Source organism: Mercenaria mercenaria, chromosome 3 (assembly GCF_021730395.1).
Source record: "Mercenaria mercenaria strain notata chromosome 3, MADL_Memer_1, whole genome shotgun sequence".
Taxonomy (NCBI): Eukaryota; Metazoa; Mollusca; class Bivalvia; order Venerida; family Veneridae; genus Mercenaria; species Mercenaria mercenaria.
The window spans coordinates 90884395-90909756 of NC_069363.1; the positions used below are offsets into that span (position 1 = coordinate 90884395).

General features: G+C 37.0%; 1 protein-coding gene across 7 annotated transcripts in view; it reads right to left on the minus strand.

Moving 5' to 3' along the window:
* LOC123524075 (uncharacterized) overlaps positions 1-25362 on the minus strand; it is a 128562-nt gene that overhangs the window by 80081 nt on the left and 23119 nt on the right. Inside the window, exon 1 of one of the 7 annotated variants that reach the window (XM_053539256.1) lies at positions 24667-24718. The exons of 4 other annotated variants lie outside the window; for them this stretch is intronic. The gene's annotated coding sequence lies outside the window, so the exon portion shown is untranslated. Of the gene's footprint in view, positions 1-9037; positions 9174-18607; positions 18737-24666; positions 24719-25362 lie in introns of those variants that run through there. 2 more of the 7 variants (XM_053539253.1, XM_053539252.1) reach the window with 2 other exon arrangements.

Sequence of the window (25362 nt, forward strand, 5' to 3'; positions counted from 1 at the left end):
ATCAGCCTGCATATCCATGCAGTCTGATCAAGGTCTGCACTGCCATTCAGTCAGTAACTTTTTGGTAAGTACCCCTTTTAACAGTTAATGGCACTGTCCAAATTGAAAGACGGACATGTTCATTACAGAAATTGTAAGCAAGGTAAGGGTTAATACAGATTTTTACTATACACTCAGTATGCAGCCTACAATAAAGTTACGATTTATGGTCATGTTTTGTCTAAACATTATAGTGTTAAATTATGATACACTATCTCATAAATAGTGCCTACAGTCTGACAGTCAACATAGCTAATATAAGCTGTAAATCTGTACACATAGGTCAATAGTGGGGGTGCAATAAAATCATTGTTATAAAATATAATCTCATTTTTTGATAATGTACAAGAACATTTATTTTTTAATGTTAACAATTGGCTTCACTGTTATGCCAGGTTTGCATGAATAAAATTGCTTAGAATTTATTATCAAATTTTACTCAGCTTCTTAATTATCTGTGATGGTCAATTCTTTAATAGACATTACAAAATTGTCGCCTATTTTTCGCAACTTGTAGTAGATCTATGAGTTTTTTTTTGTTTGGTTTAATGGTTCACTGTGTTCACATAACACAATTAGCTTTTGATGATGGAGGAAGATCCAAGGTGCCCTGGTTCCGTGCATTATACTTCAAACACGGGCAGAGACCAGGTAAAACCACAAACCTAGCTATAGCTTCCATCATAAAGCCAGCTGGATGGCTTCCTCATCCTCACATGAAGAATTCAATGTCCGAGCGAGGCTCAAACTCACATTGGTAAAGGGCAAGTCCCATTTAGTTAACCCTCGTACAGATGGACAAACAGACGGACGAACAGATGGACGGACAGGACATCACTGAATATGGCTTAATGCAAGGGCCATAATCCAAGAGTGCCTGGGGCGGTTTGGCTGGTTATCGAACCTGGCCCAGATATTTTGCCCACAAACATTTTCAGCAAGTTTGGTGGTGATCGGATTCAAACTGGTTTGACTTAGAGAGCGGACAAGGCTTTGTTGAAATTGGATGAAAACTGTACTCAAGAGTGCCTGTGGGGATTTTGCTGGTTATCAAATTTGGCCAAGATATTATGCCCACAAACATTGTCACCAAGTTTGGTGAAGATTTGATGAAAACTGTTTGACCTAGAGAGCGGACATGCTTTTGGACGCCATTTACTGCCCGCCTACCCCAGGTGTTTACATTATACGCCCCGCTCTTTCAGAGATGGGCGTATAAAAAGAATGGACTCAATAATAATTTCCTTTATGTGAAATGATTCAAAGAAGGGTGACATAGTCACAAAATACACCGGTTGAGAGCTTGTTAAGTTGTCATTCTTGTATCTGACCTTTGACCTCTAAGTGTGACCTTAACCTTAGATGTAGGGACCTGGTTCTTGTGCAAAACACTCTGACTCATGATGGCAAACATTTGTGCCAAGTTACATCAAATTCCCTCCATGCGTGAAGAGGAAAATTAAGGCTGCGGACAAAGTTTGTGGATGCCGTCAGCCCATCTGCCAAGGGTGTTCCCATAATACATCTGATCTTTCGATGGGGGTACATGTATACAAGTATGACAAATACATGAGATAACAATTTACAAAAACAGGCAATGACAAGAAAATAACATGGCAGTAACCCACAGCAGCCAAAACCATTATGAATTAACCTTTGATGACAAAAGTATAATTATCATAATTACAACAAAAATATGGCAGCTTATACAAAGCTCTTAAATATATAAACACTGGTAAACAGGCAATTAAAACCTTCAAATTATTGATTTTTTCTATTAAATGTCACTTGTGGTAAATGTTAAATCATTAATAATATATCCTAATAATTTTAACATAACCACATAATAACATATAATTATGTGAGATTTACACAAAATTTTGATCACACCCTGAATAAAACATCAAGTTTACCCTGAAAATTATATTGAATTTCTCTTAAATCCCTTACACAAAAGAAAAAAAAATCCGCAAAGTTAATATCCCAAGTTTAAGAGCCTGTTCTTGGAATGGGTGAAAGTCACTAGTTGCTTTCTACGATATATCAGCATCTCGTTTAAAGCTAATAGCCCACAGTTTGGGTGAAATTTTTCAACATGTTCATTTCCACTAAGTTTGGAATAGAATTATAGTCAGCCGTATATAGGACACAGAAAAATGATCAAGTAGGTGAATATATATAAACTAGATAATGGTAAAAATACAATCAGAATGTAAATTTTCTGCATTATTTTAAGTTTACTACCTTTTGCACAATTTTAAATGTATGTCCATAAGTTTGTACTGCTAGTCACTTTCAGAGTACTCACTTTTAGATCTTTGAGAGAATTCTAATACAATTTTTTACCTTAAGTGTGTGGGTTATGTACCTTTAAAAGTAACTGAAGTAATATTTTTATGACATATTTTTTGCTAAATACATCTGGTGATGATTAGTGTTACGTAATTATAAATTCCAATAAAAACCACAAAACCTGTAATGTTGTATACATCCATTAAGAATGACGAAAAGTAAGTACCCTTTTTATTATAACTAAATTTAAATTCTTTTCACTCACCTCGCCTACACATAGTGATACAACTAATGAACTAAGTAAAGTTTAAATGCCTTTGTAAGTACATTAAGAAACTGATATTTAACTTCAGCAATTTTTGTTTCTCCGTATTAAATTGGTAAACTTATAATAATAGTAATTCAAGTAACAACGTTTTGAAACTCAGATACATCAAAAATGATACAAAACTCATAAAGAGACTATTATTAGATATAATGACACAAAGTATATTTCATATTTTTTATTGGAAACTAGAAATGTGTCACAGACACGGACGTCCCCGCAACAATGAAAAGTCACAGGCATGCACAGCTCACAATTAAACTAAAAGAAGGACACTTGGCCCTATTTATTTACAAATAAGGGGGCCATGATGGCCCTATATATCGCTCACCAGAGTTGATCTGGCCTACTGACCTAGTTTTTGATCCAACATGACCAAGAGCCAAATTTGTTCTAAAGACCATCAAGACAAACATTCTGACTAAATTTCATAAAGATGTGGTTATATCTGTGGCTTCCAGAGTGTTCACAAGCTTTTCCTTTGATTTGACCGGGTGACTTAGATTTTGACCCCACATGACTCAGATTCGACCTTGACCTATAGATTATCAAAACAAATATTCTGAATAATTCTCATGAGTTTCAAACTTAAATTGTGGTCTCTTGAGTGTTGAAAAGATTTTCCTTTGATCTGGCTTCGTGACCTAGTTATTGATCTAATATGACCCAGATTCAAACTTGACCAAGAAATGATTAAGACAAACATTCTGACCCTGTTTCATAAAGATTGAGTTACAACTGTGGCCGCTAAAGTGTTCACAAGCTTTTCCTTTGATTTGACCAGGTGACCTAGTTTTTGACCCCACATAACCAAGATTCAAACTTGACATAGAAATCATCAAGACAAACTTTCTGATTAAGTTTCATAAATATTGGGTCACAACTATGGCTTCTAGAGTGTTCACATGCTTTTCCTTTGATTTGACCGGGTGACCTAGTTTTTGACCCAACATGACCCAGTTTCAAATTTGACCTAGATTCATCATGAATAACATCCTGACCAAGTTTCATAATGATTGGGTCACAAATGTGGTCTCTAGTGTTCACAAGCTTTTCCATTGATCTGACCTACTGACCTAGTTTTTGAAACAACATGACCCAGATTCATACTGGAACTAGAGATCATCAAGACTAACCTTCTGACCAAGTTTCATGAAGATTGGGTCACAAATGCGGTCTCTACAGTGTTACAAGCTTTTTCTTTGATCTGACCTACTGACCTAGTTTTTGACCCCACATGACCCTGTTTCAAACTTGATCTAGAGATCATCAAGACTAACATTTTGACCAGGTTTCATTAAGATTGGGTCACAAATGCGGTCTCTGCAGTGTTCACAAACGATTTCTTTGATCTGCCCTACTGACCTAGTTTTTGACCCCACATATCCAGTTACGATCTTGGCCTAGAGATCATCAAGAATAACACTCTGACCAAGTTTCATTAAGATTAAGTCACAAATGTGGTCTATAGAGTGTTCACAAGCTTTTCCTTTGATCTGACCTACTGACCTAGTTTTTGACCCCACATGACCCAGTTTCGAACTTGACCTAAAAATCATCAAGACTAACATTCTGATCAAGTTTCATAAAGATTGGGTCACGGTCTCTAGAGTGTTCACAAGCTTTTCCTTTGATCTGACCTACTGACCTAGTTTTTGACCCAACATGGCCCAGTTTCGAACTTGACCCAGAGATTATCAAGAAAAACACTCTGACCAAATTTCATAAAGATTGGGTCACAAATGTGGTCTTTAGAGTGTTCACAAGCTTTTCCTTTGATCTGACCTACTGACCTAGTTTTTGACCCCACATGACCCAGTTTCAAGCTTTACCTAAAAATCATCAAGACTAACATTCTGATCAAGTTTCATAAAGATTGGGTCACAGTCTCTAGAGTGTTCACAAGCTTTTCCTTTGATCTGACCTACTGACCTAGTTTTTGACCCAACATGGCCCAGTTTCGAATTTGACCCAGAGATTATCAAGAAAAACACTCTGACCAAATTTCATAAATATTGGGTCACAAATGTGGTCTTTAGAGTGTTCACAAGCTTTTCCTTTGATCTGACCTACTGACCTAGTTTTTGACCCAACATGACCCAGTTTAAAACTTGGCCTAGAAATCATCATGATAAACATTCTGACCAAGATTCATAAAGATTGGGTCACAAATCTGGTCTTTACAGTGTTCACAAGCTTTTCCTTTGATCTGACCTACTGACCTAGTTTTTGACCCAACATGACCCAGTTTCAAACTTGGCCTAGAAATCATCAAGATAAACATTCTGACCAAGATTCATAAAGACTGGGCTAAAATGTGGTCTTTAGAGTGTTCACAAGCTTTTCCTTAGATCTGCCCTACTGATCTAGTTTTTGACCCCACATGACCCAGTTACAAATTTTTCCTAGAGATCATCAAGACTAACATTCTGACCAAGTTTCATAAAAATTGGGTCACAAATGTGGCCTCTAGAGTGTTCACAAGGCAAATGACAACGCACGCTGGACAATGACCGGTCACAATAGCTTACCTTGAGCACTTTGTGCTCTGGTGAGCTAAAAAAAATATTTTAGGAAAACCAGACAACCGGGCCAAGATGGCCCTAGGTCCCTCACCTGAGAAACACACCATAACAGTGTAAACATGTTTGACCTAGTGATTTCATAAAAACGATTATACTGACCAATTTTCACTAAGATTGTTATTTTTTATAAGATTAAGTTTTTTCTCTGATTTGACCTAGTGACCTAGTTTTTGGCCCCATGTGACCTAGATTTCATCAAGGCAGCCAATCCGACTAAATTAATGAGTATCCAATGTGAAATGCAGTCCTTATTTGCATACAAAAGGTTTTTATTTGATTTGACCAAGTGACCTAGTTTTTGACCCCAGATGACCCATATTCAAACTTGACCTAGATTTTTTCTAAACAAACATTCTGATCAAATTTCATGATGATTAAGTGTAAAATGCAGTTCCTGTTACATACACAAAGTTTTTATTTGATTCGACTTAGTGACCTTGTTTTTGAACCAAGATGACACATATTTTTACATGACATAGACTTCATCAAAGCAAACAATCTGAATTAAATTCATGAAGATCTGGCGAAAAATACAGTCCCTATTGCAAACACAAGATTTTTCTTTGATTTGACCTAGTGACCTAGTTTTTATTGACCCCAGATGACCAATATTCAAACTTGACCTAGATTTGAAAAAGGCGATCATTCTGAGCAAATTACATGAAGATCGATTGAAATATACAACCTCAAATACATAAAGTTTTTCTTTGATTTGACCTTGTGACCTACTTTTGGCCCCCAGATGACCCATATTCAAACTTGACCTAGATTTCATCAAAGCAATTATATCATTCTGACTTAATTCATGAAGATCAATTGAAATAAGAGCTGTCTATAAGACAGCGCGCTCCACTATTCGGCGATTTGACAGTAAAATGAATATCAATAAGAGACCTCTACTTAAAACTTTAAAAGTACAAAAGGGGCATAATTCTATAAAAAATACAATAAGAGTTTATAACCACACATGCAGATGATGATATTATAAAGAAATTTTTAAAATGAAGATCAATTGACAAGAGGGCCACGATGGCCCTATACCGCTCACCTGAGTTTAATTGCTTGCTTGAACAAATTTCTTTGCTAAAGCTTCAAAAACAAACAAAAAAAACTAGGTGAGAAGGTCATGGTAAAGATTCTTCAAGATAAGACTTAGTATTGAAATCTGTTAAAAAATATACAGGTGGTCCAATTCTCTTTGCTGTAGCTTCAAAAACAAGAAAGTAGGTCAGTAGGTCAGGGCTGATAATATTTAAGATGAATATTGAAATCTGTATCAAAAGTTCTACATGTAGTCCAAATTTGCCGTATCTTCAAAAACAAGAAAGTAGGTCAGAAGGTCATGATTAAGACTATTCAAGAGGAGTATTGAAACCTGTATCAAACATTATACATGTGGTCCAAATCGTGCCGTAGCTTCAAAAACAAGAAAGCAGGTCAGTAGGTGAGGACTAAGAACATTAAAAATGAGTATTGAAATCTTTATCGAAAGTTACTGACGTGGTCCAAAATTCTATGCTGTTAATATCGGTGTGCAAAACTATATTATGTCATCCAAATTTCAAGGCTGTATCTTAAAAAAACAAAAACGTAGGTCAGTAGGTCAAGGTCACAGTCAAGTGACCCCTAATTTGAACAATCTTGTTAGAGAATCACTAAGAAATGCTTCATACCAAATATCAAAGGCTTAAGCCTTGAACTTTCAGACAAGAAGATTTGCCCCAGAGCAGGGCCTCTTTTCACCCCAGAGGTATAATTTGAACAATTAGGGTAGAGGACCACTAGGCAATGCAACATACCAAATATCAAAGGCCTTGGCCTTGCAGTTTCAGGCAAGAAGATTTTTAAAGTTTTTTTCCTATATAAGTCTATGTAAAACTTGGGACCCCCTGGATGGGGCCTCTTCACCTCAGAGGCATAATTTAAATAATCTTGGTAAAGGACCACTAGGGAATGCTACATACCAAATATCAAAAGCTTAGGCCTTGCAGTTTCAGACAACAATCTTAGTAGGACCATCACGCAATGAAATATACCAAATATCAAAGGCCTAGGTCTTGTGGTTTCAGACGAGAAGATTTTTAATGTTTTTTCCTATTTAAGTCTATATAAACCATGTGACCTCCAGGGCAGGGCCATATTTGACCCTAGGGGAATAATTTGAACAATCTTGGTAGAGAACTACTATTTGATGCTACATACCAAATATCAAAGCCCTAGGCCCTGTGGTTTTGGACAAGAAGATTTTTTTAAGTTTTTCCTTTTGGTTGCCATGGCAACAAGAGTTCTGCTTGGAATTCAATTCTTTGAATAATTTTGACAGGGGACCATCCAAGGATCATTCCTGTGAAGTTTGGTGTATTTCTGCCCAGTGGTTTTCAAGAAGAAGATTTGTTTAGGAATTGTTGACGGACACACAACGCACGATACACTACACACGACAGACATTGAGCAGTCACAAAAGCTCACCATGAACCTTTGACTCAGGTGAGCTAAAGAATACAGCCTCTATCGCATACACAAGGTTTTTCTTTAATTTCACCTAGTGACCTACTTTCTGACCCCCAATGACCCATTTTCGAACTTGGCCTAGATTTCATCAAGGTTATCATTCTCACAATTTTTCATGAAGATCAGTTGAAAAATACAGCCTCTATCACATACACAAGGTTTTTCTTTGATTTGACCTAGTGACCTAGTTTTTTACCAAAGATGACCCATTTTTTAACTTGGCCTAGATTCATCAAGGTTATCATTCTGACCAAAATTCATGAAGATCAATTGCAAAAGTACAGCAACTATCGCATACACAAGCTAACTTTTGACAGACAGACGACGGACACTGGACATCGAGCGATCACAATAACTCACCTGAGCATTTAGTAATCTGTATACATCAACTAAGGACTGTGACCTTGACCTTTGAGCTGTTAAAATGGTTTCTGTGCATGGCACATATTAATGTCTCACTCAGGTCTCTCCTGGGCCTCGGAAAGTTGCTAAGCCTTTTTTTTTTTAGAGAAATTGCCAAATTGAAGCTGAATTGCTGGAATTTGGCCACATTTTAATAAAATTCTTGTAGCCAATTTCAAAAATCGGTAGCCAGTGTTTGAATTTGTACATAGTATTTGGCTACACTGGCAAATGGCAGGGTAGGCCCAGAGTCTAAAGGGCAATAATTTACATTAAATTCAATCAAGATATCAAGAGTAATCTGATTGCATTGTTTCAGCAGGTCAGATGACGGGGAAGTAATATTTTGTGAAGTTTCAGTCAAATGCAGACAGTTAACTATTGTTAGCTATGCTACAATAACTATTTTGGTTCAGCAACCAGGATACAAAAATCAAAATTTTAAAAACACCATCAGTGAAAATTTCCACTTGTATTAACCCTTACCATGCTGGACATGGTTCTGCCTTTGCGACCAGTGTAGATCATGATCAGCCTGCACATCCGTGCAGTCAGTGATCATGATCTACCAGTACATTGTTCGCTATTCAGCCAGTATCTTTTTAAGCACCCCTTTTAACAGTTAATGGTACAAGTTTGTTATAGAAATTTAACAGGGAAAGGGTTAAGCACTTATATAAGCAAACACAAATAAATATAAAATTCAGATGTTAAATTTTCAAACAATTTAATTGATTAACATCACATCTTAGCATAATGATATAAATTGTAAACAGGGCCAGTGAATATTGATTTGGGCTTGATATTATACATATTTCGTAAGCCCGGCTTGATTGTGATGTTTTTTGTCAGTGCTAAAGAATGTTAGAATTAAGTGAATTACCCCAGTGTCCAGACGGTAATAAAATCCATACCCCATAAAAACTTAATCCATTAATGTATTGATTGTTTTAGACACATTCAAAAGTAACCATCCTACAAAAAAAAAGTCAAAACAGTTTCACATTATGCAGTGAGCGTTATGAAATCTCATATGAAGTGCATTACTGATAACTATCAACTGCAGTATCTTCCAACACAACTTAAGTTTCATGCACTTGCATTTAACAACTTATCAGATAAACAATCTGGCCCTTTGTTCACAAAACATTTTCAGTCTCAGCTGAGTTTGTTAATGAAATTTTACTTCTCATTTATATTTAAATAGCATGTTTAAGACTAAATTTTATGTTAATAACTATTTTAATGTGACTATTCAGTATTAATGGTCAGTCTCATTTTGGATTTAAGCTTGAAGTTTTAGTAAAAATGATATTAAAAGTTCAAACTCAACTCAGCTGAGACGAAAATGCTTTGTGAACACGGCCTGTTAACAGATGTAAGATTGTCCCGATAAACATTTAAAGAAAACAAAATATACAGATATTTCTCACAAGCACTGACCCCCAGATTTTCCCTAAAAATGACTGATAGTTTGGTCATATTGTGAACATAAGAACATGAGTTTTTATTTCTAAACAGTCTTAAAAATGCCAATTATTCAACACAAAAATCATGCCCGAGTTGGAGAATCAAACCCACGGGCACGCTGCTGTGGCAATAAAACTTTTCCAGCATTCTTATACCAATACACCACAGATCTACTTAGTGGTCGTTTAATAAAAAGCTTTATATTAAAGGCATCTCGGTATCTCATTATCTGATCTTGAGGTCAGTGCCTTTAAATTAAGACAGCAATCCTACCTGAGAGCTGACTGGCTGAACACGCGCTTATAAATACGTATACTGTTGATATTTTTCTGACACTCAGCATATGATTTTTTTATTGGGTCTAATGCTGTACCACACAATATCATAATCATATGGAACTTCCAGCTTTGATGTGGGATGACCCTAAAGGTGCCTTCAGTGCATAATTTTATTATAGCACGCACCTGGGTAGAAGCACCAACCTTCCGTAAGCCAGTGAGGCTCTAACCAACATCAGCGAGTGGCAAGTGATTCGAAATAAGCACCAAAGAGGCCATTATTAAAGCCAACATGAAATTTTTAGAAAATAACTTCCATTTGTTACCATATTATGTTATATTTTGACAGTTAAAGTCAAATATTACAACTATTAAAACTGTTAACTAATTCTTTCTTCCTTTAATATGCAATGATTTGAACACGCCTGAGCAACAGTTGGCTAATATTCTGCCTCTTTTGCTCTACACTCTCAAATTATATCCAAGTTTTTCCTAAAAGTTCACAATTAAAGTAAATCTTAACATCTGTAAAACAAGTTTTGATCTGGTTCAATATGGTCAAAATCTGAGATGATTTCAACAGTCAGGAAATTACTGTCAGATCAATATTTGACCTAACCTGGGGCTTTTCCTTTATAAGACAATACTATATTCATACTAAACTTCATTTTAAAGAACTTAAAGGGAGGTAATTATGAGCATTTCTTTTTTCAATTTTCAAAATATTTTTCTTTCTTTTGAATTTATCATCAGAAGCTGCTACTGATCAATCTCAGACGGGGTGTTTTACATTATAAATTTCATGCTATTTGTAAATATTTTACTACTGTCTTTATTTTGTTTGTCTTAATTATCATGTATTGTTATCTAATGTTCAGGATAACTGGGCTACCTGGTAATTCATCATTCGTATGTAAACAAATTTTACACAGGAAAAAAATACATCTTGTGGCTATAAAATAAGCATTTTTTAAAAAAAGAGCTGTCTAAATGACAGCGTACATATTATTATGGAATCACGCAAAGTAATAATACAGTGTAATATAATTAACACTCAAAATGTTAAGCTTCCCTCGTTTTTTCCAAAGTGTAAGTGGGAAAACTGGTAAATTGTAACAGGATTTAAGTACTGGAAGAAACGCAGCCAACTATTAAATTTAAACAAGCAAATTCGATGAGTTGGTATCCCCTGCCGAAAGGGTTTGTGGTGAGGAATGGCAAAAAGATATATCCAGCAAAAAGTTAAGGATGTTAATAAGAAGCAAATAATTTCATTAGTCAAAATCAATTTAACAGAAAACAAATGTTTAATTAAAGAGTACATAATAAATGTATGATACTTTGATCCTGACTAAAGAATTTATTTTCAATGGGATATGCTTACTGTAATAAGCTTAGCTTTTAAAATTAAATGCAGTTAATTGAAATGTGAGCTTGAAGTTTAACGGGAACGAAATATTGTCTTTGAGTGGTTTGGCACCAGGTGTTGCTGTTTAACATGTACATTTGAACTTAAAAGAACAGATGTCCTTAAGAGAACATAGGTAAGATATCTTGAACAGGGCTGAGGGCAAGGTTTGTGCAGTCACAACTTAACATATTGAAGGTTTGAACATTTAAAAAAAAAAAAAGGAATGGAAATATATATATGTATTTATATAGATATATGTATATATTTATTTTTTAGGGGGTGGGGGTGCAGGGGAACGGGAGAGGAAACAAAATTTCACATGCTGATTATAAATATTGATTGAAAATTAAAACTGAAAAAAAAAAACAAGGGTAAAAGGGTGAAGTTGGGGGAAGAGAATGCATGATCAGTGGTGGGCATGACTGGGTGGAGAAGTGAGGTGGGGGAATGGTACAACTTGGAAGGTTTGAAAAAAATCTAAAATAAGAAATGAAAAATAAAAAAACATTTTTTTTCGAGGGGGGGGGGGGGGGGGGGGGAGGGGGAGGGGGTGTGACCAAGGCAAGTGGGTGACCAGGTGTGGGTGCGCAACTTCACATGTTTATAATAAATGTTCACAGAAAAGAATGAAAGAAATTTAATGAAATTCTGCCAAATGGTAAGTTTGTTATGTACAAATATGTGGATTTTTAGACAATTAAAGGGCAATAACTCTGAAGTTACAAAAGAAATCCGTACAAAATTGTACGTGCACAACCACATTATAGTGCTCTAAATTCTGTTAAAGTTTCATAGTTAAAGGTCAAATATATCAAAAGTTATGATGCAGAAATTGCCATATCTATAGTACCCTATATAGTTAACACTAGAAACTTCTAAGGGCCATAACTCTAGTGTTACTTGGGCAATCTGTCTGAAACTTGATGGGCCCCATAACCTCATAGTGGTGAACATGTTTATGAAGTTTGTTTGAAAAAAATCTAAAATAAGGAATGATTTTTTTTTTTTGGTGCGGGGGGGGGGGGGGGGTAGGGGATGGGGGGGGGGTGTGTAATCAAGGTAAGGGGGTGACCAGGTGTGGGTACACAACTTCACATGTTTACAATAAATGTTGATGGAAAAGAATTCAATGAAATTCTACCAAATGATAAGTTTGTTATGTACAAATATGTGGATTTTTATACAATTAAAGGTCAATAACTCTTAATTTACAAATAAATCTGAATGAAATTGTGTGTATACAACCAAATTATGGTGATCTAAATTCTGTTTAAGTTTCATAGTTCTAGGTCAAATATATCAAAAGTTATGATGCAGAAATTGCCATATTTATAGTACCCTATATAGTTAACACTAGAAACTTCTAAGGGCCATAAGCCCATAACTCTGGTGTTACTTGGGCAATCTGACTGAAACTTGACGGGCCGCAAGAACTCATAGTGGTGAACATGTATATGAAGTTTTAAATAAATATTCCCAACCATTTCCTAGATATGTCTCCGGACGGACGGACAGAAAGACGGACAGATGGACGGACGGACAACGCCAAAACTATATCCCTCCGACTTTGGTCGGGGGATAATAATGTTTGTTTGTTTTAGGTTTAACGCCATTTTTTAACAGACTACTTCATTTAACCTATTCATTTACTCATTCTGTACCAGTACAAACCTGTTCTTTGTAGTAACAAACCTGTTCTCTCAAGTAACAAGCTGCCATATATCCCCACATGTCAATCTGACTAAAGTACTTGATCTTCTAAACGAAGATCTGAGAACGACCCGTTCACATACGTCTTCTGTATATTTTGGATTTCCAGTATTGCATTTTTTTTGAACCAATCAGACATCTTGTTCGAATGCCAAGAATAAGAAAATATGCAGTTATTTCAGGGCTCGAACCCGGACCCTCGCTTTCAAAGCAATTGCCTACCGACTGAGCTAACGGCCATCTGACACATAGGACATAAGAATTGTAATATAAAAGTCAAGGCTACAGGTAGATTTGCAAAATGTTGTAAGCTAGGCTCTGATTGGCTAGCGAAAGGGTCGTCAGAACGAGGCCATGAATAGGTCGTTCTCAGATCCTATGCGTAGCGTAATAGGATATGTACTTTAGTCAGATTGCCCCACATGTATGAATCAGAGGTGGAGGACGAATAAATCAGACACAATGTTTTCTATCAAATCATCACTGAGAATATATTACACAACACCTGAGGATCGAACTCACAAACACGCAATCAGATCCGTAGATCTGAGCTTTTAAACCCTTATTGAGCTAATTAGCGAGCGGATATTAGATTAAACTAGAGTTGTCACAGGAGTGACGAATTATACCCCAACAATATGGCCTTGTCACAGAACTAAGCCAGTGTCAAAGCTGAACTTGCTCAACCTTTGACCTACTGACCTCAAAATAAATAGAGGTCATCTGCTGGTCATGATCAACCTCCCTATGAAGTTACATGATCTTCGGCCCAAGCGTTCTCAAGTTATTGTCTGGAAAAGGTTTAAATGTTCAGGGTCACTCTGACCTTTGGAACTCAAAATCAATACAGGTCATTTGCTGGTCATGACCAACCTCCCTATTAAGTTTCGTGATCCTAGTCCCAAGTGTTCTGAAGTTATTGTCCGAAAACCATTTAAATGTTCCGGGTCACTGTGACCTTGACCTGTGACCTACTGACCTCTAAATCATTAGGGTTCATCTGCTGGAGATAACCAACCTCACCATCAATTTTCATGATCCTAGGCCCAAGCGTTCTGGAGTTATCATCCGGAAACCGTTTAACTGTTTCGTGTTATTATGACCTTGACCTTTGACCTACTAGCCGCAAAGTCAAACTTGACCTGTATTTTATCATGTTACACCAGTGTACCAAAATATATGATCCTAGGCCCAAGCGTTCTCAAGTTATCATCCAGACCATTTAACTGTTCCGAGTCACTGTGACCTGGACCTTTGACCTACAGACCTCAAAGTTGAACTTGACCTGTATTTCATGATGTTACACCTGTGTACCAAAATTTATGATCTTAAACCAAACATTCTCAAGTTATCATCCAGAAACCATTTAACTCTTCCGAGTCACTGTGACCTTGACCTTTGACCTACAGACCCCAAAGTCGAACTTGACCTGTATTTCATGATGTTACAAAATATATGATCATACGCCCAAGCGTTCTTAAGTTATCATCCGGAAACCATTTAACTGTTCCGAGTCACTGTGACCTTGACCTTTGACCTACAGACCTCAAAGTTGAACTTGACCTGTATTTCATGATGTTACACCTGTGTACCAAAATTTATGATCTTAAACCAAACATTCTCAAGTTATCATCCAGAAACCATTTAACTGTTCAGAATCACTGTGACCTTGACCTTTGACCTACAGACCCCAAAGTCGAACTTGACCTGTATTTCATGATGTTACAAAATATATGATCACACGCCCAAGCGTTCTCAAGTTATCATCCGGAAACCGTTTAACTGTTCAGGGTCACTGTAGCCTTGACCTTTGACCTATTGACCCCAAATTCCAACTTGACCTGTATTTTCTGATGTTACACCTGTGTAACAAAAATTATTCAAATCGGTCAATCCTTTCATGAGTTACCATCTGGAAACCACAAAAACTAACAGACCGACCGACTGACGAACCGACCGCCAAGCTCACTCCTATATACCCCCCAATCTTTGTTTTGTGGGGGCATATTTAGCCATATATTAAATTAAACTACCCAGCCAAATTTTATAATGTCTTATATAGAAACATATAAAAGGACCTTGATTTCAGATTTAAACTAAAAATTGCTTTTGTAAAAAAGCGCATGTCTCCCCCAATGCAAAGTCCTATAGGCAAGAAGTCAATAGGCATCAGGAGTGAAAGTCAAAGAGACACTGATGGTTGGCTGCAATAGGGATCATCTACTTGTCATGTCCAGTCATCCTGCTAAATTTCAACACTCTTGGCCTAGTGGTTCTCAAGTCACTGTTCAGGCTCCTGTGACCTTGACCTTAGATCAAGTGACCTCAAAATAATCGGGGTCATCTACTCTGCATGTCCAATCATCCTATTAAGTTTCAACATTCTAGGTCACGTGGTTCTTAAGTTATTTTCCGGAAATGATTTTACATGACCAGGCCCCTGTGACCTTGACCTTTAATAGACTGACCCCAAAAACAATAGGGGTCATTCACTCTGCATGAACAATCATCCTATTAACTTTCAACATTCTGGGTCGAGAGGTTCTCAAGTTATTGATCAGAAACGGTTTTTCATGTTCAGGCCCCTGTGACCTTGACCTTTAACAGAGTGACCCCAAAATCAATAGGAGTCATCTACTCTGCATGATCAATCATCCTATTAAGTTTCAACATTCTGGGTCAAGTGGTTCTCAAGTTACTGACCGGAAATGGTTTTCAATATTCAGGCCCCTGTGACCTTGACTTTTAACAGAGTGACTCCAAAATCGATATGGGTCATCTACTTTGCATGTTCAATCATCCTATGAAGTTTCAACATTCTGAGTCAAGTGGTACTCAAGTTATTGATCGGAAATGGTTTTCAATGTTCAGGCCCCTGTGACCTTGACCTTTGACGGAGTGATCCCAAAAACAATAGGGGTCATCTACTCTACATGACCAATCATCCTATGAAGTTTCAACATTCTGGGTCAAGTGGTTCTCTAGTTATTAATCGGAAATGGTTTTCAATGTTCAGGCCCCTGTGACCTTGACCTTTGACAGAGTGACCCCAAAAACAATAGGGGTCGTCTACTCCAGCAGCCCTAAAACCCTATGAAGTTTGAAGGTTCTAGATCAAATGGTTCTCCAGTTATTGATCGGAAATTAAGTGTGACATACGGACGGACGGACGGCCGGGGCAAAAAACAATATGTCTCACATAACAATAATCTTAATTTGAGAAAATAAATCTGGTTTCTCAATACAGCTGCAGGACAAAGGGAGTGCTGAAGGCAGTGAAGGTGTTATAACTTAGCTTCCTGGTCAACATAGTTGTCAATAATTAAAACTGTGTAATTATAATTGCAACCATGCATTGAAGCACATAATGGCATAATTAGATGTCAAAAATGGCAAAAAATGAATCTAGATAACAAAAAACAAATTAATATTGAAAATAGTTTGCATTCAAATTATGAACAGAAAACATTCAATTTTGCTTTATATAGTCGATTGCCAGCTATTACAAAAATATTCCAGCAGGGTAACATCTTTACAAGTATTTTCAACTTACACACTGTTTCTTGTATTTTACTGTAGTACCCAAATGCGGTTCATTTTTTTGCACAAAATTTGTTTTAGATTACAAACTAAAACAATTTTCACCAAATTTGTTACCCTCATCATAATTAAATGTTGCACTTTGTATGTCAAGAATATATTCTTTTTAAACATTAATTAGTGCATAGAGACCTTATGTGTGCACCATCAAACCCTTACAAAACTGCTTTCTGGTATGACAATGACAACACACTGGCCAGAAGCTGGAAACAGACTGGCTATTGGATGGTCTCACTGACAACAAAACTGGCAACAACATGGTATGATACTGGCACTACAATTTCCATTTCTGGCAATAAACTGGCACTAGTGTCAGTGTATTGTCAGCTTCTGGCTACAGAATAGCAGCACTCAGAATATATTGCCAGTCTAGTACCAGAAATATTCTATCTGACAGTAGTCTGGTTATACACTGACAGTAGTCTGGAAAATTCGAAAACACACCTATTGTCAGTTTATTGGACATTTGTTGTCAGATCTTTTTTAGTGGCAGTTTGAAGTTATTTTGATGTCAGTTGTTTTACTGGAAAATGATAAGTTTCATCTTTCTCTTTGAATAAAAAGTCACTTCTGATGGTGTGTCTGATTATGATGCAGTTGTAGTCAGCTTTATTTCCACTGTGTTGCCAGATTATTACCACTCTGTTGTCAGATATGGTATTAAGCTGGCAATGCACTGGTTTTAAATATCCAGAACTGATAATAGCATACCATTAAAGTGATGATAGGCTGACATTAAACTGGTAACAAACTGATCATACACTGAGGCTACCTGACAATGCAATGGAATTACAATATAGCAATACTGAAAATTTCCGTAAGGGAACAATGAAAGTCAGCACACCCTGAAACAATGCATTTAATTCAACTAGGCAACTTGAACTGGCTGACCAATCCTGAAGAATTTTTTCTAAAACCATTTCTCATGAAATTTTATTTAATCATATTTTATTACACTTTGATATGAAGTTATAACAATAACAGTATCAAAGGGCAAAAGGGTCAGACAACAAATTCTGGCAACAATAGAGACTGTCCTTCATAAATAAGGTTGAGGAAGCTAGTGTTGCAAGCTTGCACAGTCATAACAAGTGTTTTTGTCTACACCCATTTAAGTGCATGCATATGTGCATAAGCTTGCAAGATTGCGCAAGCATGCAATCTTGTTATGATTGTGTAAGCTTGCAAGATTGCACAAGCATGCAATCTTGTTATGATTGTGTAAGTTTGCAAGATTGCGCAAGCTTGCAATCTTATTATGATTGTGCAAACTTGCAAGGTCACAATAAAGATGACTAGGGTTCCAATCGCATGCATGCACATTCACAGAGTGACCTTACAAGCTTGCAAGATTTTAAATTGGTTGCATGAAGCCTGCGAATTTAAGTTTGTTCAAGCTTAAATAATGGTTGAGGAAGTGTTTTTGTCCACACCCATATAAGTGTGCACAAGCTTGCAAGATTGCACAAGCATGCAATCTTGTTATGATTGTGTAAGTTTGCAAGATTGCGCAAGCTTGCAATCTTATTATGATTGTGCAAACTTGCAAGGTCACAATTAAGATCACTAGGGTTCCAATCGCAAACATGCATAGCCTTACAAGCTTGCAAGATTTTAAATAGTTTGTACGAAGCCTGCGAATTAGTTTGTTCCAGCTTAAATAATGGTTGCGACGGTTCCATATGCTGAAACAAGTTTGCCGCACACTTGTTAAGATTGCAACTACAGTCTTGCTGCAACCTTAATGCAAGCTTAATTAAGCTTGCCATTTTGGTTTGGGATTATTTTTCATTCTTTTACTTTTTAACTGCATAGAAAAAATTTAAAAACATATGCTTGACAGATTTCAGGAAGGGTGCCCACAGGGTGTGCTCCATTCTACACCCCTAACCTTTAATTCATTTAAACAAAGGTCTATTAAATGAAAATTAAATCATTTCTTTATCTTTCTGTCTTTCCTTAAAACTATCTCAAATAAACTTACTGTTTCTTCTTTCAAGTCTATTCCTTCACAATTATCGAATAAAGGATGCAGACTGTCTGGCTGTTTGGAGCTATTTGCCAGTATCCGCCAGCAGCGTCATAGATTTTCAATTTGTATCTTATATCTTTTAAGTCCGTAAAAACACTTAATTAGCCATTGAACCAATCTAGATCTTTTTTTAGCAAACTTCTATTGTTTGTCAATTTAACCTAATGATAATCAAGGACAATTAATAAAGTATCACTTAATTGTACTGATTTCCCTAAAACATTATAAATATGACTGGTAACAGTTGAACCTGGCTGATTGGTCACCTGGAGTTCTTGCCAGGTACTTGCCTTGCTGCTAAATGCCAGATTCTTGCCTTAAGCAGCTGGGTACTTGCCAGGTACTTGCCTTGCTGCTAAATGCCATATTCTTGCCTTAAGCAGCTGGGTACTTGCCATGTACTTGCCTTGCTGCTAAATGCCATATTCTTGCCTTAAGCAGCTGGGCACTTGTCAGGTACTTGCCTTGCTACTAAATGCCAGATTCTTGCCTTATGCAGCTGGGTACTTGCCTTGCTGCTAAATGCCATATTCTTGCCTTAAAAGCAGCTGAGTACTTGCCAGGTACTTGCCTTGCTGCTAAATGCCATATTCTTGCCTTAAGCAGCTGGGTACTTGCCAGGTACTTGCCTTGCTGCTAAATGCCATATTCTTGCCTTAAGCAGCTGGGTACTTGCCAGGTACTTGCCTTGCTACTAAATGCCATATTCTTGCCTTAAGCAGCTGGGTACTTGCCAGGTAATTGCCTTGCTGCTAAATGCCATATTCTTGCCTAAAGCAGCTGGGTACTTGCCAGGTAATTGCCTTGCTGCTAAATGCCATATTCTTGCCTAAAGCAGCTGGGTACTTGCCAGGTACTTGCCTTGCTGCTAAATGCCATATTCTTGCCTTAAGCAGCTGGGTACTTGCCAGGTAATTGCCTTGCTACTAAATTCCATATTCTTGCCTTAAGCAGCTGGGTACTTGCTAGGTACTTGCCTTGCTGCTAAATGCCATATTCTAGCCTTAAGCAGCTGAGTACTTGCCTTGCTGCTAAATGCCATATTCTTGCCTTAAGCAGCTGGGTACTTGCCAGGTACTTGCCTTGCTGCTAAATGCCATACTCTTGCCTTAAGCAGCTGGGTACTTGCCAGGTACTTGCCCTGCTGCTAAATGCCATACTCTTGCCTTAAGCAGCTGGGTACTTGCCAGGTACTTGCCCTGCTACTAAATGCCATACTCTTGCCTTAAGCAGCTGGGTACTTGCCAGGTACTTGCCCTGCTGCTAAATGCCATATTCTTGCCTTAAGCAGCTGGGTACTTGCCAGGTACTTGCCCTGCTGCTAAATGCCATATTCTTGCCTTAAGCAGCTGGGTACTTGCCAGGTACTTGCCCTGCTACTAAATGCCATATTCTTGCCTTAAGCAGCTGGGTACTTGCACGTACTTGCCTTGCTGCTAAATGACATATTCTTGCCTTAAGCAGCTGGGTACTTGCCAGGTACTTGCCTTGCTACTAAATGTCATATTCTTGCCTTAAGCAGCTGGGTACTTGCCAGGTACTTGCCTTGCTACTAAATGCCATATTCTTGCCTTAAGCAGCTGGGTACTTGCCAGGTACTTGCTTTCAGCAGGTGCTTGCCTTAAGCAGCCGAGTTACTTGACACTATACTTGCCTTAATTTAGAAGCTCAGATACTTGCCAAATACTTGCTTTTAAGCAGCCTGGCACTTGCCACATGCTTGTGTGGCATTATGCGCATCTTACTGCACATGTAGTGTGTTTTTGGTGAATGTTTTATAAAAGCAATTTTCAGTTGCTGTGCATTTAAATGTGTTAAATTAACGATAATGCCGCATAAATATAAATTGAAGTTAACTGATGCTAAATTAGAAATAAAGAAATCGATCTAATAAAATAATAGATATATTCTTCAATCTTCTATGCAATGATCTCTCTTACCTATAGGTAGAGATTTCTAAAGTTGAAGGGAAGCAACACCTTCATGCAGCTTGACTTTTCTTAACAAGTGGGCCGGCCCTGTATCACTCACCTGACCTAGGAATTTCTGACCAAATTTCATTAAGATATGGTCATAAATGTGGCCTCTAGACTGTTAACTAGCTTTTTCTTCGATTTGACCTGGTGACCTAGTTTTTGACCCTACATGACCTACATTCAAACTGGACCTTGAGATCATCAAGATTAAAATCCTGACCAAGTTTCATGAAGATCGGTCATAAATGTGGCCTGTATAATGTTAACAAGCCTTTCCTTTGATTTGACCTTTTTTCTGGGGAGAACCCTGACCTGGTGACCTAGCGTTTGACCCCAGATTACCCATACAAACTCATCCAAGATTTTATTGAGGGTAACATTCTGACCAAGTTTCATTAAGATTGAACCAAAACTGTGACCTCTAGAGTGTTAACCAGCTTTTCCTTTGATTTGACCCGATGACCTAGTTTTTGATCCCATAAGACCCAGATTCAAGATTGACCTAAAGATCATCAAGATTAACATTCTGACTAAGTTTCATGAAGATACAGTCATAAATGTGGCCTCTAGAGTGTTAACAAGCTTTTCCTTTGATTTGACCCAGTGACCTAGTTTTTGACCCCATCTGACCCAGATTTAAACTTGATCTATATATCATTAAGATTAACATTCTGACCAAGTTTCATTAAGATATAGTCATAAATGTGGCCTCTAGAGTGTTAACTAGCTTTTCCTTTGATTTGACCTGGTGACCTAGTTTTTTGACCCCAGATGACCCAATATCGAACTCATGCAAAATTTTATTGAGGGCAACATTCTGACCAAGTTTCATGAAGGTTGGGCCAAAATTTAGACCTCTAGAGTGTTAACAAGCTTTTCCTTTGATTTGACCTGGTGACCTAGTTTTTGACCCCAGATGATCCGATATCAAATTCGTCCAAGACTTTATTGAGGGTAACATTCTGACCAAGTTCATTAACATTGGGCCAAAATTGTGACCTCCAGAGTGTTAACAGTCAAATTGTTGACGACGACGGACGACGGACACAGTTGAGCTAAAAAGACTATGCTCAGGTGAGCTAAAAAGACTGCCCAAGTCAAAATAAGAAAAGTCATATTTGGGAAGTTTTTATTTCATACTTGTAACAGGAAGAGTTTGGTATATTGGGTTAAAAGCTATAATTTCCTCCACCCTTTCTACACACACATCTATTTCAGCTAGATTTTTACTCGAAAAATACACATAATTCCACTTTAAGCAGTCGGTACTTGCTGGATACTTGCCTTTAGCAATCGGGTCCTAGCCAGGTAATTTATTTAAACAGCCTGGTACTTGCCAGGTGCTTGTTTTTAGCAGCCAGGTACTTGCTTCGAACATAGATACTTATTAGCAACCCAATAAATAAGAAGTGTACCAAGCCATGTACTTGCTTTAAGCAGATGGTACTTGCCAGGTGCTTGCTTTAAGTGGCTGGATACTTGCCTGGAACTTGCTTAAAAGTAAGCAGCCAGGTATTTACCAATTACTCAAATGTTTTTGTTAAGCGTCACATGGTCACAAATATAGATAAGATGGAGACTTCTCAGCTTTTGATGATTTAGGAAGATCTTAGGTCCAACTTCAAGCAATATTTTAGGAATATGAGGGAAGGACCAAAGTTTCTTTTAGCCAGCAGGATGGCTTCTTCACACGAATGAATTCTACACCCAAATTTTGGTCTGAACCAACTGCTATGAGGGGCAAGTCATTTGAAGTAAGCGACATCTACTACTTGGCAAATAGAAATTAGCCAACGACATTTAATTTTAAATTAGTATTTAATATATTAAGCAGTTACCTTTAATTCAGATGAAAAGTATGCAAAAACAGCAAATGGGGCAAAATTTAAACATCGAAGGGCGTAATATGAATAGACATGGTCACTCATTGTCTGTCCCTATACTGAACGCCACTTACTTATGATTCAAGATAACCTGTCAGCTCATCAGATCAAGATGTTGGGTAGAATCTTAATAAAATTGGGTGATACTTTAGAACCCATTTTGGGCAAAGCATAAGAACCCATTTTACTGTCTTTATTTTATTTACTATCTACCAATTCAGGTTCAAACATATCAAATCAACTTGTTTACTACTGACCTGATCAACTGACAGGTTAACCTAAATGATTGGTACACAAGTGTTGACGACCTTTACTGTTCTTATAGTCATAAGATGATAACTTGACATTTGTTTTTCAAAACAATAAACAAAGGAACAGTTAACTTCCTGTCCTGATATTTGTTTTGTTTTTGTTGCGTTTAATGTCGCACCGACACAATTATAGGTCATATGGCGACTTTCCAGCTTTTGATGTTGGAGAAAGACCCAAGGTGTCCCTCCGTGCATTATTTCCTCACAGACGGGCACCTGGATAGAACCACTGACCTTCCATTTAGCCAGATGGATGACTTCCTCATATGAAGAATTTAACGCCCAGGGTTAGGCTTGAACCCACATCAGTGTGGGGCAAGTGATCTTAACCACTGCGCTATAGATGCCCCTCCTATTCTGACTGATATATGAATATAATAATACATATTAAAAATACACAATTCAAATCAAATTATCGTATAAATTAGATACACTTCCTGAAAATGGATTCTCCCAAGGAAAGTTAAGGCAGCAGTCATGATACCTTTGTTATCCTCCTCCGAAGGGGGAGGGATATAGTTTTGGCATTGTCCGTCCGTCTGTGTGTCTTTCCATCCGTCCATCTGTCCAGAGCCATATCTAGAAAGTGATTGGGAATATTTAAATAAAACGTACTTCATATACATGTTCACCACTATGGAAAAATGCGGCCCTTCAAGTTTCAGTCAGATTGCCCAAGTAACACCAGAGTTATGGCCCTCTGAAGTTTCTAGAGTTAACAATATAGCTAGGTACTATAAATATGGCAATTTCTGATTCATAACTTATGACATATCTGATCTTGAACTCTAAAACTTAACCTGAATTTAGATCACCATAATATAGTATTGCACACACAATTTCATCATGATCTCTTTAGTAACTTCAGAGTTATTGCCCTTTAATTGTTTAAAAATCCACATATTTGTACATAACAAACTAACCATGATTGGTAGAATTTCATTAAACTTCTTTCATTTTTTTCCATGAACATTTATTATCAACATGTGAAGTTTTGTACCCACACCCAGTCACCCCCACTGCTCAGGTCACACTCCCTCCCCCTCCCCCAATAAAATTTTCAATTTTTTTTTCGTTCCTTTTTTTTTTCAAACCATCCATGAATATTTATCAACATGCAAAGTTGTACCCTCCGCCCACCTCGCTCCTCCACCCAGTCACCCCCACCACCCACGATCATGCATCCCTCCCTCACAACATTTTTTTTTTCATTTTTGATTTTCAATCAATATTTATTAACAACATGTGAAGTTTTGTACCCTCACCCAGTCACGGGGCCAGCCCCCATCCCCCAATTTTTTTTTATTCATTTTTAAAAAAAAAAATTCAAACCTTCCATAAATGAAGTTGTAAATTTCGTTCTAGCTACACTTCAAGATCACTTTTCAAATAACTCTATATAATTCTAAAAGCTAAGCTTAATTATTAGAGGAAACATAATTATTCCATTCAAAATAATTTCATTAGTGTTCAGGTTCAACGTAACATACATTTATTATATACACTTAAAACATTTGTTTTCTGTTAAATTGATCCTGACTAATGAAGTTATTTGCTTCTTAGTAACATCCATAACTTTTTGCTGGATATGTTTCTTTGCCATTCCTCACCACAAACCCATATGGGTGTGTGTGTGGGGGGGGGAAGGGCGAATACCATCGTAGTAATTATTACATAATCCAGTGTTTTTAAATTACCTCCCTTTATGGTTATGATAGTAAAACTTCGTGTGAAATATCAAGTTAGTACTGGTTCTAACCATGGCATCTAATTATGCATAAATTCTATAGAGGTTATAACACACTAAATAGTTGTTGTTCTTTATTCTTTATAAAACTGACCTAATTCCAATGACTGCAGCACACATCAGGACCCATTTTAAATGTCTGTAACCTACATCTTCTTGAAGAATATTGTCAGTACTAACTAAAAATCAAAAGAAAAGTGAGGGTCATGTTTGATGCAAGAAAAATAATGTCAGTCAAACACATCAACTGCAAAATCAGCTAAAAAATGAGACCCCAAATTATACTGGTGGTGTAATGATCTAAGTTTCCATGAAAAATTTTGAAATGTTGTTATTTCATTATGAAAATGCTACCTACATGTCAAGCATAGATCTGTCATGTGATTTTAGCAAAAAAAATGCAAAGAAAATAAGGAAAATAGCTCTACAGAGCAAAAAAACTGAGGACTATTTGTATCTGCCATATGCAACTACCATTTTTTTCGCGCCATTTTTCTTTTTAGTGTCTGTATGCCTATAAGAAAAACTTTTTTCTCTGACACTTTGCCAGTTTCATTTGAAATGTACAAGAAACCCAAATGCATGAAAAAATACAAAGTTTAAATAATAGCTTGATATCAACAGTTTCCAAGTTTTTACGGCATTTTCAGTACCATAAGACAAAGCATCAGATTTTGTCAAAAACAGCTGTCGCGACATAATTTTGAAGCAGTGTTCCTAAATGCAGCCTTGTTTTGCCCTGTTTTGACATTTTCTGCTCTGATCCGCATCCAAATTACACATTTAAACT